Source organism: Mobula hypostoma, chromosome 5 (genome assembly GCF_963921235.1).
Source record: "Mobula hypostoma chromosome 5, sMobHyp1.1, whole genome shotgun sequence".
NCBI lineage: Eukaryota > Metazoa > Chordata > Chondrichthyes > Myliobatiformes > Myliobatidae > Mobula > Mobula hypostoma.
This window is the reverse complement of record NC_086101.1, coordinates 160,686,103-160,704,856: the sequence shown is the minus strand read 5'-3', so window position 1 is coordinate 160,704,856 and position 18,754 is coordinate 160,686,103.

The window sequence follows — 18,754 nt, the reverse complement described above, 5'->3', positions numbered from 1 at the left end:
TCTTATGGGGAGGGGATGAATCTGTTCCTAAATTGCTGAATATGGGTCTTCAGGCTCCAGTACCTCCTCTTGTTACTGTGATAGTAACAAGAAGAGGGCATGTCCCTCCCACCAGAGTTACGATTGAACTCAGGTCACTGGAGCTATGAATAGCAGTTTACTAACTGTTCCCCTACGCTGTCAGGCTCACAATAACTTTAAAAGATTATGTGTCCTATGACAAAGGCTGGCTTCATTTAAAATTGAAATTTTGCTACTCATGATGGCAAACTATTATTATCATTCATAAATTTTGATGCCAGGACAAAATTGCTTTCTTGTAGTAATCCAACTTGAGCTCTTTTTCCTCCAGTCTCTTAAATTTAAATAACTGCCTTCAAAAGAAAAATTGGCAGGTCAGCTTTGTTGAACAATGCTCCTAAATTGTGGAACTCAATACTTAAAGTTATATGGGATGCATACTCAGTGACACTTTTAAACAGCAGCTTACTAACTTTTTATTCAACCTTGCTTTTAACATCATTTTGTCTTTTATTTTCATATTTGCACTTTATCCCACTGTAAGGCAGTTTGAACTACATCATTTGTATGAAGAGCTCTCTAAATAAATCAATTTTATTATTACAGCATTATAAGGACTATATTGTTGTATAATACTTATAATAATATGATGATAATTCTATAATACACTGCTCATATAGCAGTATATAGTTATTATTATGGCATTGATTTTCATAACATCATATCAAATTATGTTCTGTCATTGATTTTGAGTTACTTAGAGAGATTGAAAAGTAACTGCTTTTGCCAAACACTGATAAAGACTGATAAACTTTATAACACTGATAACACTGATAGACACTCTCAAACTGAGTCGAAAATGTAGAACATAAAGTTCAAGTGTTAGTAAAAAGAACTAAGCCCATGCACAGGGATTCTGTAATGCAAAAACATGACAGGCTGATTTCCATGAAGAAATGATATAGATTTTGGTGATCATAGCTGTTATAACATGAACAAAGTCGCCAGAGAGAATGAAGCTAGTAGATACAGAAGAGCTTTATTCAACAAAAATGAGCAGCAGGTGTCATACTGAGACCCTCTCGGTGAAGAGGCTTGTTTGACCCAATATTACATTACATTTTATATGCTAAAGGTCAAAGGACAATGCTATACTTACAATATATCTACAATGCTTCCTATGAATTACATATAATTTCCCACATCCTTCTTCGCACCCATGCTCCAAACATCCAAAATGAATATTAATCAGCATTGCCCGGTTTTTCAACTAACTTCTGTCCTCAGCTCCAGGGCTGCATTTTAGATTTAATCTACAATCCAGGCTTAGGTCTATTGATTGGTTGCTGAAATTAATATTTTCCTATATAAAATATCTCCAAAACACTCCCTAATAGCCATCTATAGAAGCTTTCTCACACTCTTGTATAATGTTCACAAAGGAGAAAAATGATGTTGGTATTGTCTCACAAAACTCACACTCTGCTTTTCTTCAAATAATTGTGCTTGTAAAAAGAATTAATGGAAAGATCAATATCTGAGGGAACTGGCAATGTGCAGCAATATAAAATGAGAAAATCAGCAGATGCTGAAAATCCACAGCAACACACACAAGATGCTGGAGGAACTCAGCAGGTCAGGCAGCATCTATGGAAATGAATAAACAGTCGATGTTTCAGGCCGAGACCCTTCTTCAAGACTGGAAAGGAAGGGGGAAGATGTCAGAATAAAAAGGTAGGGGGAGGAGAGGAGGATAGCTGGAAGGTGATAGGTGAACCCAGGTGGGTAGGAAAGGTAAAGGGCTGGAGAGGAAAGATCTGATAGGAGAGGAGAGTGGACCATAGGAGAAAGGGAAGGAGGAGGGGACCCAGGGGGAGGTGATAGGCAGGTAAGAAGAGGTAAGACGCCTGAGTGGGGAATAGAAGAAGAGGGGAGGGGAAGGGAATTTTTTTTACTGGAAGGAGAAATTGATATTCATGCCATCAGAGTGGAGGCTACTCAGACGGAATATAAGGTGTTGCTCCTCCTCCCTGAGGGTGTTCTCATCATGGCACAAGAGGAGGCCATGGACTGACATGTTGGAACGGGAATGGGATTGAGAACTAAAGTGTATGGTCACTGGAAAGTTCCGCTTTTGACACTTGGAGTCGAAGTGGTCCCTCAATTTACCACTGGTCTCACATTGTAGAGGAGACCACATGGGAGTTCAGGACACAACAGATGGCCCCAGCAGATTTGCAGGTGAAGTGTTGCCTCACTTAGAAGGACTGCTTGGGGTCCTGAATGGAGGTGAGGGAGGAGGTTAATGGGCAGGTGTAGCATTTCTGTCACTTGCAGAGATAAGTGTTGAGGGAGGAGATTAGTGGGGAGGGATGAATGGACAAGAGAACCATGGAAGGAGTGATCCTTACAGAAAACTGAGCGGGGGGAGAGGTAAAGATGCGTTTGGTGGTGGGGTCCCTTTGGAGATGGCAGAAGTTGTGGACAGTGAAATGTTGGATGTGGAAGCTCATGGTGTGGTAGGTAAGGACAAGAGGAATGCTATCACTGTTAAGGCAGTGGGAAAATGGGGTGAATGTAAATGTTTGGGAAATGGAGGAGATGCAGGTGAGGGCATTATCAATGGCAGAGGAAGGGAAACTCCATTCGTTGAAGAAAGAGGACATCTCTGATGCCCTGAAAAGGGATGCCTGGGAACGGATGTGGCAGAGATGAAGTTACTGAGACAGGGTGGGAAGAGGTATACCCAATATAGCCATGGGAATCGGTAGGCTTATAAAAGATGTCAGTCGACAGTCTGTCTCTAGTGATATTTACAGAGGGATCAAGAAAGGGAAGGGAGATGTCAGAAATAGACCACGTGAATTTAAGCGCAGGGTGGAAATTGGAGGCAAAGTTGATGAAATTGATGAGCTCAGCATGGGTGCATGAAGCAGCACCAATGCAGTTGTCAATGTAGTGGAGGAAAATCTAAGGAGCATTACCAGGGAAGGCTTGGAATATGGACTGTCCTACATAGCCAATGTCAGGCAGGCATTGCTGGGCACATGTGGGTGCCTATGGCTACCCCTCAAGTCTGGAGAAACTGGGAGAAGCTGATGGAGAAATTGTTGAGGATGAGGATCAGTTCAAAGTTCAAAGTTAATTTATTATCAGAGAACATACATGTCACCACATACAACCCTGAGATTCTTTTTCTGCTATAGATTTTCTATAGAACAGTAGCTGTAAACAGAATCTGCAAAATTGTAAGTATCAGAGCTGTGAACTTTAAATAAACTGCACAAATGCAGATAATAAATAACTGGCAATAAATAACAAGCATGAAATAACAAGATAAAAGAATCCTTAAATGAGTTACCCCCTACAGTGAACGGTGTAGTTCTGCTCTGCGGAGAAGGCTGGTGGTGGGGGGACTGGTTGGTTCATTTATTGAGAAGGAAGTGGAGAGTTTTAAGGCCTTCTTGATGGAGGATAGAAGTTTGTAGGGACTGGACATCCATGGTGAAAATGAGGCCATCAAGGCCAAAGAATTGAAAGTTAGTGAGGAGATCGAGAGAATGAGGAGTGTTGCGGATGTAGGTGGGTAGCGATTGAATGGAGTTGAGGTATGCGGGCACGAGTTCAGCTGGGCAGGAGTAGGCAGAGACAATGGCCTACCCTGACATTTTCCTTTGCTTAAATGATTCTACTTCTTCTACCTGTTTTATGCCAGCTAACTGATTTTATTTGATGGCAATAATATAAGGCTTGCCAACAAAATGAAAGCTCTTCATTTATTTTTGACTTCCAGGGAGTTAATTTATGGCTCCATTGTAAGGAAAAGTGTGAATGGTAAGTGTATAATAGATCTATTTTCTTCCCCAGAGTAAATATTTGTTTATATTACAACAATAATTACATATCAGAAGTGTTCCATTGCATGCAAAGTAATTTCGGATTTTGTCCAACGCATTAAGATGCTATGTAAATTGAAAGTTGGTTTTCTTACCTTCAGTCTATTTTTCCTTTTTTCAACTTTACAAAATAAAAACTTGTATTATACAGTATATATGATATACTAAAATATCATTGATATGCACTGATAAGCAGAATGAGTTCAAATACTGTCAGAAGAAAACAATGAAACAATAAGAAATATGACCAGGAGATGGTTTCACAGATGATTAAGTTTGCATTGTCATTCAGTAAGATCACAGCTGAACCTTGATCAGTATGATTGTAGCCTTGAATCCACAGCTATCCACAGACCTGTGGCACAGAGGCACACCAGCAGCATCACTGCCTGTCAGTTCCAACAACCTGGCTTCATTCCTGGTCACCAGTACAGCCTGCAGTGCTTACACATCCTTACTGTGAATGCCTTCTCTAGTTCCCTCCCAAGTGAGAGCTGGTAGATTAATTGGCCACTGAAAGTTGTTGTCAGTACGTAGGTGAGTAGTACAACTAGGGTGCTGTGGTGCAATGCTATTACAGCTAGGGGTGATCCAGAGTTCAGAGTTCAATTCCAGCGCCATCTGGAAGGAGTTTGTATGTCCTCCTCGTGACCATGTGGGTTTCCTCCAGGTGCTTCACTTTCCTCCCACAGTCCCAAGGCACACCAGTTAGTAAGCTAATTGCTCATTGTGAATCGGCCTGTGCTTAGGCTAGTGTTAAATAGGTGGGTTGCCAGGTGCTGGGCCTCATTAGGCTGGAAGGGCCTGTTCTGCACGGTAGCTCTGAATAAAAATAAAAATAATCAAAATAAAATAGAACCCAGGGGAAGGGAAAGAAATCATGCTGAGGCTTTATAAGGCATTGGACCGCACTTGGAGTATTATGAGATTTGTGCTTCTTAGCGAAAAAAGTATGTGCTGGCATTGGATAGGGACCAGGGGATGTTCATGAGATGATCCTGGGAATGGAAGCGTTAATGTATAAGGAGCATTTGATGGCTCTGGGCCAGTACTTGTTGCAGTTTAGAAGAATGGGGGGGGTGATCTTATTGAAACCTATTGAATATTGAAAGGCCTAGAGAGAGTGGACGTGGGGAGGATGTTTTCTATAGTGGGGGAGTCTAGGACCAGAGGGCACAGCCTCCAGAATACAAAGACATCCTTTTAGAACAGAGATAAGGAGGGATTTCTTAGCCAGGTGGTGGTGAATATGTGGAATTCATTGCCACAGATGGCCATGGAGGCCAAGTCACTGGGTATCCTTATGTGGCGCTTGATAGGTTATTGATTTGTCAGGGCATCAAAGGTTATGGGGAGAAGGCAGAAGAATGGCGTTGAGAGGATAATAGGTCACCCGCGATGGAATGGCAGAGCAGACTCAATTGGCCAAATAGACTAATCCTGCTCCTATGTTTTATGGTCCTATGGGTGTGGGGAGAATAAGAGAGGATTGGTGTTAATGGGTGCTCGATGGTTGGCACTGACCTGGTGGACCTTATTGCTCATGTGCTGTATTCTATGACTCTGTGACTTTGGTTACTTCACTTACTAGTGAAAGAGTGAGTCACTTAAAGCTGGAAGATTTGATATTGACTTCCGAAGGCTAAAATGGGCCCAAAGAGAAAATGAGATGCTGTTTCTCAAACATAAATTGGGCCTTGTTGTAACAGTTGTTAGCCATTAGGACCTAAGATATTGTGTTTAAAAATAAAGTCTAAATGTTTGATTTTACTTTAGTTTACTTGTTTCATATTTTTTCCTCTACTTTTACTCCTTCTTTAAACTCTCCCAAACAACATCTTTCTTTTCAGCACCACTTTATGATGATTCTTTAAATTCAAAACTACTCTTCACCTCCATATCAGATACAGATAAGGATTGTATAGTCATGGCGAAGTATGAAATATTTATTTGAATATTTGATATTGTTTGTAACTACCATATCTTTTAATTCAGATGTTGACATCTCACAATTTTAAGAATTATAGACTTCAGATTTACAGACATCACTTTCAGATTCATTGTAAAATTCCTTTATATTATGATCAATTTTCACTACTGTATACACATTCTAATTGATCCTGTTAAAACACACATATAGATTATTCCCCGACTGGAAGTCTGATATAATTCTTGAGGAAATGGACTTAAATGTATTTTATGAATGTATTCATGCATTCTATGAACATTCTACAATTACATTTTCCAATTCAATTTGTCCATCTCGTGAGAAGGTAATTTATCAGAAGCTGTATGGGCTTGAGAGGACCCATACATTAGTTTCAGCAGTGTTTTAGTTTCCCTATTGTCCTCTCAATTATTATTGTTTCTATGGGATCCTAATGTATGCAAGTGTATATGGAAAACTCAATTCATGTGGATTCTTAATACATGTAAATGTTTATGGCAAATAAAGTTGATTCCTGATCCTTGATTTTTTTTAATCTTCTGAGTCCAGATCATTCCTCCCTACTGCCCCCTTTCCAAAATAATTTGATTGAGCCATTGATTAGAGTTTTCTCTCAGCTTAATTTCCCTTACTCAGAACATTAAACCTTGTCAAAATTATAGCTTAAAGCCCTAATTTAGAGCAATGGTTATTCAGTCTGTCTGGAAAGTTGTCCCTGCATAGTTTAAGCAGGGCCTACCCCAATGAAACAGCTCTCTCTTTCTACAGTGCTAGTACCAGTGGCCCATGAACTGTACTCCTTGCATCCCATCCCACACTTTGAGCTATGTATTCAGATCTTTGATCTGTTTGATCTGAAGCCAATGTGCATAACCTTCCTCTGGCGCAAGGATTCTTATCAATAATATGAACAGTGTTTTCTCTCTGATCCCACATTAATTGAGTTCAGGTAGTCTCAATTCCAGTGATAACAATGATGACCCAACATAAAAACAAATTGGCATTAAATTCCATGATCACATGGAGATTAAAATGTGCTCCATGTGGAAATGTTAAAATCCTGCATGGAGCAATGTTCTAAGACTGACGGAGTCAGGGCAGATTGTAAGGATGGGGCAGAGTTAAAAATACACACAGTGGACACTTTATTAGGTACAGCTGTACACCTGCTTGTTAATGCAAATATCTAATCAGCTAATCATGTTGCAGCAACTCAATGCATAAAACATGCAGATTTTGTCAAAAGGTTCATTTATTGTTCAGACTGAACATCAGAATGGGGAAGAAATGTGATTGAAGTGACTTTAGCCGAGGAATGATTGTTGGTGCCAGATGGGGTGGTTTGAGTATCTCAGAATCCCCTGATCTCCTAGGATTTTCACACACAATAGTCTATAGAGCTGGCAGAGAAAGGTGCAAAAAATAAAATCCATTGAGCATTGATTCTCTTGGTGAAATGCCTTGTTAATGGAGTGGTAAGAGAATGGCCAGACTGGTTTAAGCTGACAGGAAAGCGACAATATCTCAAATAGCCATATGTTACAACTGTAGTGTGCAGAAGAGCATCTCTGAATGCACAACATGTCGAACCTTGAAGTGGATGGGCAACAGCAGCAAAAAACCACAACCATACGCTCAGTGGCCACTTAATTAGGTTAGTGGCCACTGAGTTTATGTTTGTGGTCTTCTGCTGCTATAGACCATCCACTTCAAGGTTCGATGTGTTGTCAGTTCTTCAGAACAGACAATCATTGCCTTGAATCATGGCTGAAAAATATGGCTTGATTAATTCTGATTTTAAAATCCTTGCCCAATTGGTGCTGCACATACTGTAGCAGTTTGAACCATTCAGCTACTTAATGCTTAAATAAGCATTTAAACGTTATTCTCTGGAACATGAACAGAATTCAAATGAAGTGTGACAATATTGTCAAGTACAAAGTGTCTGAGAATTCTTTGGCAAATATTCAAAGGAATAAACTACCATAACTCTTTATCAAATCAACAGATCTGAAATACATCCTCAACACATGAATATTTAAAGTAATTCTAAGGAAAGAAATGTGCTTGATCATATCTTTTCTCAAAGTCTACTTAGAAATTTTTATCTTTTAGTTATCACCTCAGACCTTGGACTATAACAAAGCAAATTAGCAGACATATGCTTTATTGATTGTTTTTGGTCCTAACTAATGAAATGACAGACCATGCCAGCCAACACTGCAGACTAGGCCCTTCTAAGAGAATGTGAAAGATTAATGTTAAACATAAATGCTAGAAGGATACAATGCACTTAGCCTGGCCTTGTGCAATGTTATTGCAGTTGTTACAAGTGAACATCATTCTATTCAAAAAGAGGTTTCCTTCACTAAAATAATGCTGAAGTAGTTCTTCATTTCCTCTTACAGGTTTGTAAACCTGGGTTGTGAGTGCAAAACCAAAAGAAAGTATAAAACTTATGAAAACTTTGATCAATAAAATTTTTTAAATTTGGATTTGGAAGCAAAATTATTTTCTGTGATTTTTAATCTCCCGTAATTCAATAATGAAATATAGAAAGTAAATGCTAAGATATTCGCAATTTGATATATTCTTTTAATACTGGAACAGCCATTGGAAATGAGTGTTTGTAAAGCTCTATCATTGATTTCAATGGAAGCAAACTTATTCTGGTTTCATTAAGCCTAGTAGATTAGCAAGATATAGTAGTAACAAAATTTAGATTTACACTTTGCAATTATGACTTCAGATAAAACTCTCTAATTCATCTTAAATTCCACAACCATGCCTCAATGTAACTAAAAATCAATACTCAAATATTTGTGGGTTCAAGTCTCACTTCATAGGCTTGAGCACAAATACTCTTGGTGTCAGGCCAATGTGGTACTGGGGGAGAATGGAATTGTCACAAGTATTGTATTTTAGATCAGATAGTATACCATGATCTCATCTGTTCTTTCAATTAAATAATGAAAATCCCACAATTTTTTAAGAAAGAACAAGGAAATTATCCCAGCTATCCAACCAAAATCTCTGAAACAAATTATCTGATTACGTAGGAGTTTACTATACACAACCAGCTGCCTTGCCTTCTGCTGTTAGAATGTTCACTTCAAAGGCATTGGATCAAAGGCTCTACTAAATGGAAATACTTAATTTTCTTACAAAGTGTGAGGAATCACATTGCAGCTTGCCACACCTGTGCCCAACAGTTCACTCCATCGATAGGTTTTGTTATTGTTTGTTTATTTATTGAGATACAGTGTGGAATAGGTCCTTTGGGGCCTTTCAGCGACGCTGCCCAACAATCACGAGACAACTTAAAATGATCAATTAACTTACCAAGCAGTGGGTCTTTGGACTGTGGGAGGGAACACACAAGCTCATGGGGAGAACATACTGGCAGCGGTGCAAATTGAACCCCAGTTGCCTGTACTGTAAAACTTGTCATCTACAAACATAAAAATGACTGAGGCAGAAGTAGGCTTTTTAGTCCCAGCATATTTTCTGCCTTTCCAGCAGATATTTTGTCTCTCCCTCCTGCACTAGCCCCATATCCATGAATTCCCTTAAGACTGGTCAGTAAAGAAATAACAGTATAAACATTCAGATTATGCCTGGGTTAGTATATCTCAGATCATGGCCACAACATTTTGGAGAAGGAAGGGGAGCAGCCAGATGTCTTGGTACATATTGGCACCAATGACAGAAGAAGGAAAAACAATGAGGTCCTGAAAAGAGAATTTAGAGAGCTAGGTAGAAAGCTGAGAAGCAGGACCTCCCTGGTAGTAATTTCTGGATTGCTGCCTGTCCCATGCCCCAGTGAGGGTAGGTACAGGATGATTTGGCAAATTAATGTGTGGCTGAGAAGCTGGTGCAGGGAGCAGGGTTTCAGGTTCTTGGATCATTGGGATCTCTTCTGGGGGAGGTATGATCTGTTCAAAAGTGACAGGTTGCACCTGAACCCGAGGGTGATCAATATTCTCGCGGGCAGGTTTGTTAGAGCTGTTGGGGAGGGTTTAAACTAACTTGGCAGGGGAATGGGAACCGGACTGAAGGGACTCAGGAAAGGACAGATGGTAAAAAAGTAAAGGTAGTGTGCAGTCAGACTGTCAGGAAGGGCAGGCAGGTGATGGGACTTAGTTGCAGCCAACAGGCTGAGTATCAAATCATTAGGGATGCAGAATCAGAAAGGACAGCAAATATGGTAATCAAGGTGTTGTTTATAAAGGCGTGTAGTATAAGAAATAAGGTGGATTAACTTGTTGCAATATTACAGATTGCCAGGTATGATGTTGTGGCCATCACTGAATTGTGGCTGAAGGATGGTTGTAGTTGGGAACTGAATATCGAAGGTTACACGTTATATAGGAGGGATAGAAAGGGAGGCAGAGGGGGTGGAGTGGATCTACTGGTAAGGAATGGCATCAAATCAGTAGAAAGGTGTGACATAAAGTGGTTAAGGCGTTCATCTAGTGATCCGAAGGTCGCTAGTTCGAGCCTTGCCTGAGGCAGCATGTTGTATCCTTGAGCAAGGCACTTAACCACACATTGCTCTGCGACGACACCAGTGCCAAGCTGTATGGGTCCTAATGCCCTTCCCTTCGACTACATCGTTGTCATGGAGAGGGGAGACCTGCAGCATGGGCAACTGCCGGTCTTCCATACAACCTTGCCCAGGCCTGTGCCCTGGAAACCTTCTAAGGTGCAAATCCATGATCTCATGAGACTAACGGTTGCCTATTAGAATCAGAAGATGTTGAATCCTTGTAGGTTGAGTTAAGAAACTGCAAAGGTAAAAGGACGTTGATGGCAGTTATATACAGGCCTCCCAATAGTGGCTGGGAGGTGGACCACAGGTTACAACAGAAAATAGAAAAGGCAAGTCAAAAGGGCAATGTTATGGTAGTCATGGGAGATCTAACATGCAGGTCGATTGGGAAAATTAGGCTGGTAATGGATCTCAAGAGAGTGAGTTTGTTGACTGCCTATAGGACAGCTTTTTAGAGCAATTTGTTGTGGAGCCTACTAGGGGATCAGCTATACTGGATTGGGTGTTATGTAATGATCCAGAGGCGATTAGGGAGCTTAAGGTAATAGAACCCTTAGGAACCAGTGATCACAATATGATTGTGTTCAATTTGAAATTTGATAGGGAGAAAGTAAAGTCTGATGTACCTGTTTTTCAGTGGAGTAAGGGAAATTACAGTGGTATGAGAAAGGAGTTGGCCAAAGTAAATTGGAAGGAGCTTATGACAGGGATGTCAGCAGAGCAGCAATGGCATGTGTTTCTGAGAAAAAATGAAGAAGGTGCAGGACATGTGTACTCCAAAAATGAAAAAATACTCAAATGGTAAAATAGTACAACTGTGGCTGACGAGGGAAGTCAAGACTATTGTAAAAGCAAAAGAAAGGGCATACAACAAAGCAAAAATTAGTGGGAGGGTAGAGCATTGGGAAGTTTTTAAAAACCTACAGAGAACAACTAAAAAGATCATTAGAAGGGAGAAGATGAAGTTTGAAAGTACGCTAGCAAATAATATCAAAGTCAATAGTAAAGGTTTTTTAAAAATATGTTGAAAACAAAAGAGAAACGAGAGTGGATATAGGACCGCTAGAAAATGAGGCAGGAGAAATAATAACGGGGGACAAGGAGATGACTGATGAACTAAATGAATATTTTGCGTCAGTCTTCACAGTGGAAACACTAGCAGCATGCTTGATGTTGTAGTGTGTGAAGGAAGAGAAGTGGGTGCAGTTACTGTTACAAGAGAGAAGATGCTCAAAATCTGAAAGACCTAAAGGTACATAAGTCACCGAACCAGATGAACTGCACCCTACGGTTCTGAAAGAGGTAGTGTAGGAGATTGTGGTGGCATTAGAAATGATCTTTCAAAAATCATTGGACTCTGGCATGGTGCCAGAGGACTGGAAAATTGCAGATGTTACTCCACTCTTTAAGAAGGGAGGAAGGCAGCGGAAAGGAAATTATAGATCAGTTAGCCTGACCTCAATGGTTGGGAAGATGTTGGAGTCAATTTTTAAGGATGACGTGATGGCATACTTGGTGACACAGGACAAGATAGTACAAAGTCAGTATGGTTTCCTTCAGGGAAAATCTTGCCTGACAAACCTGGTGGAATTATTTGAGGAGATTAGAAGTAGGATAGATAAAGGGGATGCAGTCAAAGTTGTACATTTGGACTTTCAGAAGGCCTTTGACAAGGTGCCACACATGAGGCTGCTTAGCAAGTTAAGAGCCCATGGTATTACAGGAAAATTACTAACATGGTTAGAGCTTTGGCTGATTGGTAGAAGGCAGCGAGTGGGAATAAAAGGATCCTGTTCGGGTTAGCTGCCAGTGACTGGTGGTGTTCTGCGGGGTTGGTGTTGGGACCACTTCTTTTTATGCTGTATGTAAACGATTTAGATGATGGAATAGATGGCTTTGTTGCCAAGTTTGCAGATCATATGAAGATTGGTGGAAGGACAGGTAGTGTTGAGGAAACAGGTAGGATGCAGAAGGACTTAGACAGATTAGGAAAATGGGCAAGAAAGTGGCAAATGAAATACAATGTTGGAAAATGCATGGTCATGCATTTTGGTAGTAGAAGTAAATGTGCGGACGATTTTCTAAACAGAGAGAAAATCCAGGAATCTAAATTGTAGAGGTATTTGGGAGTCCTTGTGCAGAAAACCCTGAAGGTTAACTTGCAGGTTGATTCTGTGGTGAGGAAGGCAAATGCCATGTAAGCATTCATTACAGGAGGTCTCGAATACAAGAGCAAGGGTGTGATGCTGAGGCTTTATAAGGCACTAGTGAGGCCTCGCCTTGAGGATTGTGAACTGTTTTGGGTCCCTCATCTCAGAAACGATCTACTGGCATTGGAGAGGGTCCACAGGAGGTTCTCGAGGATGATTCCAGGAATGAAAGGGTCATCATATGAGGAACTTTTTCTGGCTCTGGGTCTGTACTCGCTGGAATTCAGAAAGGTGAGGGGGGATCTCATTGAAACCTTTTGAATGTTGAAAAGCCTAGACAGAGTAGATGTGAAAAGGATGTTTCCCATGATGGGAGAGTCTACGACAAGAGAGCATAGCCTCAGGATAGAGGGGTGCCCTTTCAAAACAGAGATGCAGAGGAATTTCTTTAGCCGAAGGGTGATGAGTTTGTGGAATTTGTTGCCAGATGCAGGTGTGGGAATATTTAAGGCAGAGATTGATAGGTTCTTGATTGGTCAAGGCATCAAAGGTTATGGGCAGAAGGCTGGGAACTGGGGTTGAGGAGGAGTGAAAAAAAGGATCAGCCATGTTTGAATGGTGGAACAGACTCGATGGGCCAGATGGCCTATTCTGCTCCTATGTCTTATGGTCTTATGTCTTATTGGTCCCTCATGATATTACTAAATATGAGATCTTGCCGAATGCAAACTGCCATATTTCAACAATGTCTGGACTTTAAAAATACTGCTCTGAGTATTAAATGTTCTGAGTTTGAGAATGATTTATATAAATTTTAGTGTTTCTGACTGTTTTGTAATATAAAAGGAGCAACCAGCAGAAGAATTCTAGTTGTAAATTCTGTATTTGATATAAATCACATTCTTTTTCTCTTAGTTTGCATCAAGAATAGCAATTGAAAGTTCAAAACAAGTACAGGTAAAGGGAGAGTACGTTTTCAAAAGAACTGGGCAACAAAAATAGTGTGTTATATTACATTTACCAATGTTCATTGCCAAATAGTATTTCCTATTGAAAATAATGGATTAATTTTAATAAATACATATCATATGGCTGTCAGGGAACTTAACTAGATTTGCAACTGGCTACCAACCATGGGTCAGGAAAAAAAAGCAGGTTTCAAAATCCTCGTCTGTCAATTGAATGTGTTATCATTTTTAGCGAAGTAATTGGAAGGATCCTCAATCAAAACAAGATGACCATCTTGGGGAAGCAGCAGAACTAAATGGTAAAAAATCATAACGGTTTCCATGTGGATTAAATTTCTATCTTGGGCATCATTAGATTACATCGATAAATGAATTGGGAGATTCTTATTGCTCTAACCATTTGCCTCCCCAGTTAAAAGAAGGAAAATGATGCGAGTAGACTGTCAGGTGAAAAATGAAGGGGGGAAGAAAATAATAAAAAATATGCCAAATATTGATAATATTTAATGTTTTTTTTCCTATTCTCAAATATTCAGGAAAGGTCACCATTTGCATTTCTACAGTCTGCTATGGCATTTACAGATTATATCAACTGAAGACTATTTTAGCATTTATGTTCTGTATTACATTAGCAAATCCACAATTAAAATCCATGGAAAATGATTTTAGTACTAAATCAGAAAATACATTATAATGAATTTATTTTTTTAAATGCAGATTCTATTAATAGCTTGTGTTCCAAACTGCCTTTTTCACTTCTACAATTGCAAAATAGGTTTTCAAATGTAGGATAAATCTGTCAATTTCTTTACTGAAGATGCAAAGTACATTACATAGGCACTCGGGATTTATGCTTATGATTCACATTAATATTGTATATTGTCTTTAGACTTTCTAAACAGCTTCTTTAATCTTAATGAACCTACAAGATGCCAGTAATGCTAAATGACAAGAGTGTTATTCTGCATAGAATAATTTGTTCTTAGCTGATTAATAATTGGAACATTAAACTTATAAATCCTACAAAAAACAAAAATATGATCTAAAAAGAACCTTGATCAACTTGGCAAAAAATTCCAGTGCATTAGCCTGTCAAACAGAAGCTATTTAGAAAAGGCGTATAAGTAGATAGAAGTCGACAAAGATAGGCACCTGGATATTAAAAAAAACAAAAGGGACTGTAGAGGATGGAAACCCTGAAATAAGTAAATGCTGGAAATATTCAGCAAATCAGGCAGCAGCTGTAGAGAGATGAATAAAGTTAATATTGACTTTGTTTCACTTTCCACATGCACTGTCTTTCCACAAGTAATGCCTGAAGAGACTTTCCATCTTTTTCTGGTTTTGCTTTTGAATGTTACATGTTTATACATTAGAGTCATGGAGCCATAGAGTTAAACAGTGTGGAAATACAACTTTTCTCCCAACTTGTCCATGCCATCCAAGATATCTATGCAAACTAGTATCATTTACCTGCATTTGGCTGACTTCCTTTTTTATTCATGTACCTGTCTTAAATATTTTAAACTTTGTTAAGGCGTATTCTGGAGTTAGGGAAGGCAGCAAATATTAATTTCAACAACAACCAATCTGCTGATTTAAATGTGGGTTGTAGATCGAATTGTCTTTCTGGAGCTGCGGATTGAGGTTGACTGCAAACAGAAAACACCCATTCACATGATGTCTGCAAATGCATGAATGCAGCTCGAGAGAGACAATGCTGATTAAACATTCACTTTGGGTGTCTGAAGTGTGGGTGTGAAGAAGGAGGTGTTTGAAAATTAAATGTAATTTAAGCATTGTTGATACATTGTAACTATATAATTGTCCTGCTGTGACTTTTGATCTTTAGCATATATAAATGTCATGTATTATTGGGTCAGGCAGGTCTCTGCTTCCAAAAGTTTCTCGAATACGGTGCCTGCTGCTTGCTTTTGCTGAATAAACAATTCTATATCCACTAGCTTCAATGTCTCTATGGTGACTTTGTTCACAGTCACAACACCTTTATCTTTATTCCTTAGTAATTTGTGTCATGTACCCACTACCCACTGTGGGAAAACATTTCCCTTCAGGTCCCTTTTAAATCCTTCCCTTCTTACCTTAAAAATATATATCCTATAGTTTTAGATTCCTTTACCCTGGGATAAAGTCTGTGGCCATCCACCTTATCTATGCTCCTCATGTAGTTTCCTCTCAAAGATAACACATCAGCTTCTATACTCCAGGGGAAAAAAGTCCTAGCTTATCTAGCCTCTCCTTATAACTCAAACCCTCTAGTCTCAGTAACATCCTCAGCCTTTCTACGTCCTTTCCAGCTTAATTATATCCTTTAAAAAAGTTGGGTAACCAGGGCTGTGCACAATACTCCAAGTGTGTTCTCACTAATGACATGTACAGTTGCAATATGATGTCCCACCTCCTGTATTTAGTGCTGTGACTGATGAAGGAAAGCATACCAAATGCCTTTTTCATCACTCTGTCGAATTTTGTAGTTATTATCAGGAAACTCGTACCTATACTTCTACAACACTTTCCCGAGCCTTACCACTCACTTGTAAATCCTGCCCTGGTTTAACTGAACAAAATCCAACACCTCATACTTGTCTGAATTAAGTTCCATCTGCCATTTCTTGGCCAACATCTCCAGTTCATCTGGAGCCTGTAGTAACCTTGGCCATTAAGTAATTATGCACTTAGCAAACGCTTGTGTAACTTAGCTCAACAGTTTAGAGAATGTATTATATATTAGAGCAAACTTTCGCACAAATCGCAATTCACATATTGTTTTTGTTGCGGTTTCATTCATACCTTTCAGCCTGAAGTATTTTACAAAAAAGCTTCATGCCTTTCAATCAATTTTATAAAATAATTTATCTCTTGTCAGACTTGTTGCTTCCATCTTTGTCTTTGCCATTGTGATAACTTCACCATCTTTCTAATCAAAATTTATCTCTCAGGAAATTTACCAAATCGTGGAATCCACCTCTCAGGGAAAGCAGGTATCATTAATAAAATTTACCAGCATCTTCAGTGCACCAGCACTACATTTGTCTGATACATTCTGAAGATCATGCACATTTGTCCACTATGACCTCATCCTCGTATGTTCCAGAGTCATGGTCTATTTATAGTAGGCATCTCAAAATGCTGGAAAGATACCACCAAAACCAAACTAGGTAACTCAGTTGGTGGAATAAACAAACCCATTCCTCTAAGTTTTCCCAGACCAACTTCTTCAGCACTGAAGCACAGCCAGCCATGGCAAGTAGTTGACATCATCCATATGCTGGGCACAAGCCTCCCGACGCCAGCACTGCATTTCAAATTCGATCTTAACAAGCAATATTTAGGAGGACAGAGAAAAATTTTCAAGGATATTCGCAAAGCATCCAGGAACCAATGTAACATCCTCACCGCCTCAAAGAAATCCCTGACTTTTTACTGTTCAAAATGGAAGAACATCTGTGAGGTATGTACAATGGTATTATTTAAGAAGAACTTTGATAGGTACATGTAAGAGAAGAGCTTAGGGGGATATGAGGTGAAGGTAGGAAATTAGGACTAGTTGGGTGAACTATTATTGACATGGACTTGTTGGGCCAAATGTATCTGTACATATCTGCATTAAGGAGGTCCTGTGCACCTTATGTTTCAACAATAGAAGCAAGCTGAGTTTAATTGCAAACCGTGGCAGAAGTAAATACAAGAGATTCTGTAGGCGCTGGAAATCAAGAATAATATATGAAATGCTGGAGGAACTCTACAGATCAGGCAGCATCAATGAAGGCGAATCAACAGTCGATGTTTTGGACTGGAAAGGAAGGGTGCAGATTTAAGATACAAAAGTGGAGGAGGGGGAGGAGGGGAAGGAACACATGCTGGCAAGTGTAGATGAAGTCAGGTGAGGGGAAAGCCGGTTGGGTGAGGTCAGAAGCAGAGAGGTAATAAGTGGAAAATGTCATGGTCCGGATCGGGGTCCCTTTAAATTTAGCTTGTTTATGTTATGATCCAGACTATTGATTCCTTGTTTTCCTGTGTCTCTCGACTTTGGTGATTAGAGGCAATTAACACACGGCTGAACCGGTAGTTTATAGCCTCCGGCTTTTAGCCATTTGGTACAGGAGCGTCTGCAAAGTCACGGCGTGCCAATGTCATCTGGCCGGAGCAAGCCTTGTCTCTGCCTGAAGTGAGCGCCGGTAATTCGCCTTTCCTCACTGGAGCAACCCTGTCCAGTTACCTCGCCGAAGCGAGCCTGCAAAATTTCCTCACCGAGGTGGGTCCGTCAGTTAACCCGCCGGAGAGAATCAAGGAAGAGTTACAGTCAACGTTTCAGGCCGAGACCCTTCGTCAGGACTAACTGAAGGAAGAGTTAGTAAGAGATTTGAAAGTGGGAGGGGGAGGGGGAGATCCAAAATGATAGGAGAAGACAGGAGGGGGAGGGATGGAGCCAAGAGCTGGACAAGTGATTGGCAAAGGGGATATGAGAGGATCATGGGACAGGAGGCCCAGGGAGAGGGAAAGGGGAGAGGGAACCCAAAGGATGGGCAAGGGGTATAGTCAGAGGGACAGAGGGAGAAAAAGGAGAGAGAGAGAAAGAATGTGTGTATATAAATAAATAACAGATGGGGTACGAGGGGGAGGTGGGGCATTAGCAGAAGTTAGAGAAGTCAATGTTCATACCATCAGGCTGGAGGCCACCCAGACGGAATATAAGCTGTTGTTCCTCCAACCTGAGTGTGGCTTCATCTTTACAGTAGAGGAGGCTGTGGATAGACATGTCAGAATGGGAATGGGATGTGGAATTAAAATGTGTGGCCACTGGGAGACCCTGCTTTGGGATCTGTCTTGCCGTTGCCCTGCGAGGGGTCATATCTTGTCATGTCTTGTCCTCGTCTCCGTAGGGTAAGTCAGGCCGTCTTGCCGTTGCCCCGTGGAGGATCATGAGTCCCGGCCCTATGTCCTATACCCAAGGAGGGGTCCCGGCTCTCTGTTCTGTGTGTGAGTCCTGGCCCTATGTCCTGTACCCAAGGAGGGGTCCCAACTCTGTGTTCTGTGTATGTGTCCGTGGTTCCATGTACCTGCTCCCTGAGACCGAGGCTCTGTGTTCCCATGTTCCTCCTCTCCCTAGCCCATGTCATGTCCTTGCCTGGTTCTGGGATCCGAGCCCGAGGCAAGACCCAGGTACTGGGTCCTTACCCAGTCTCTGGCTCGGAGTC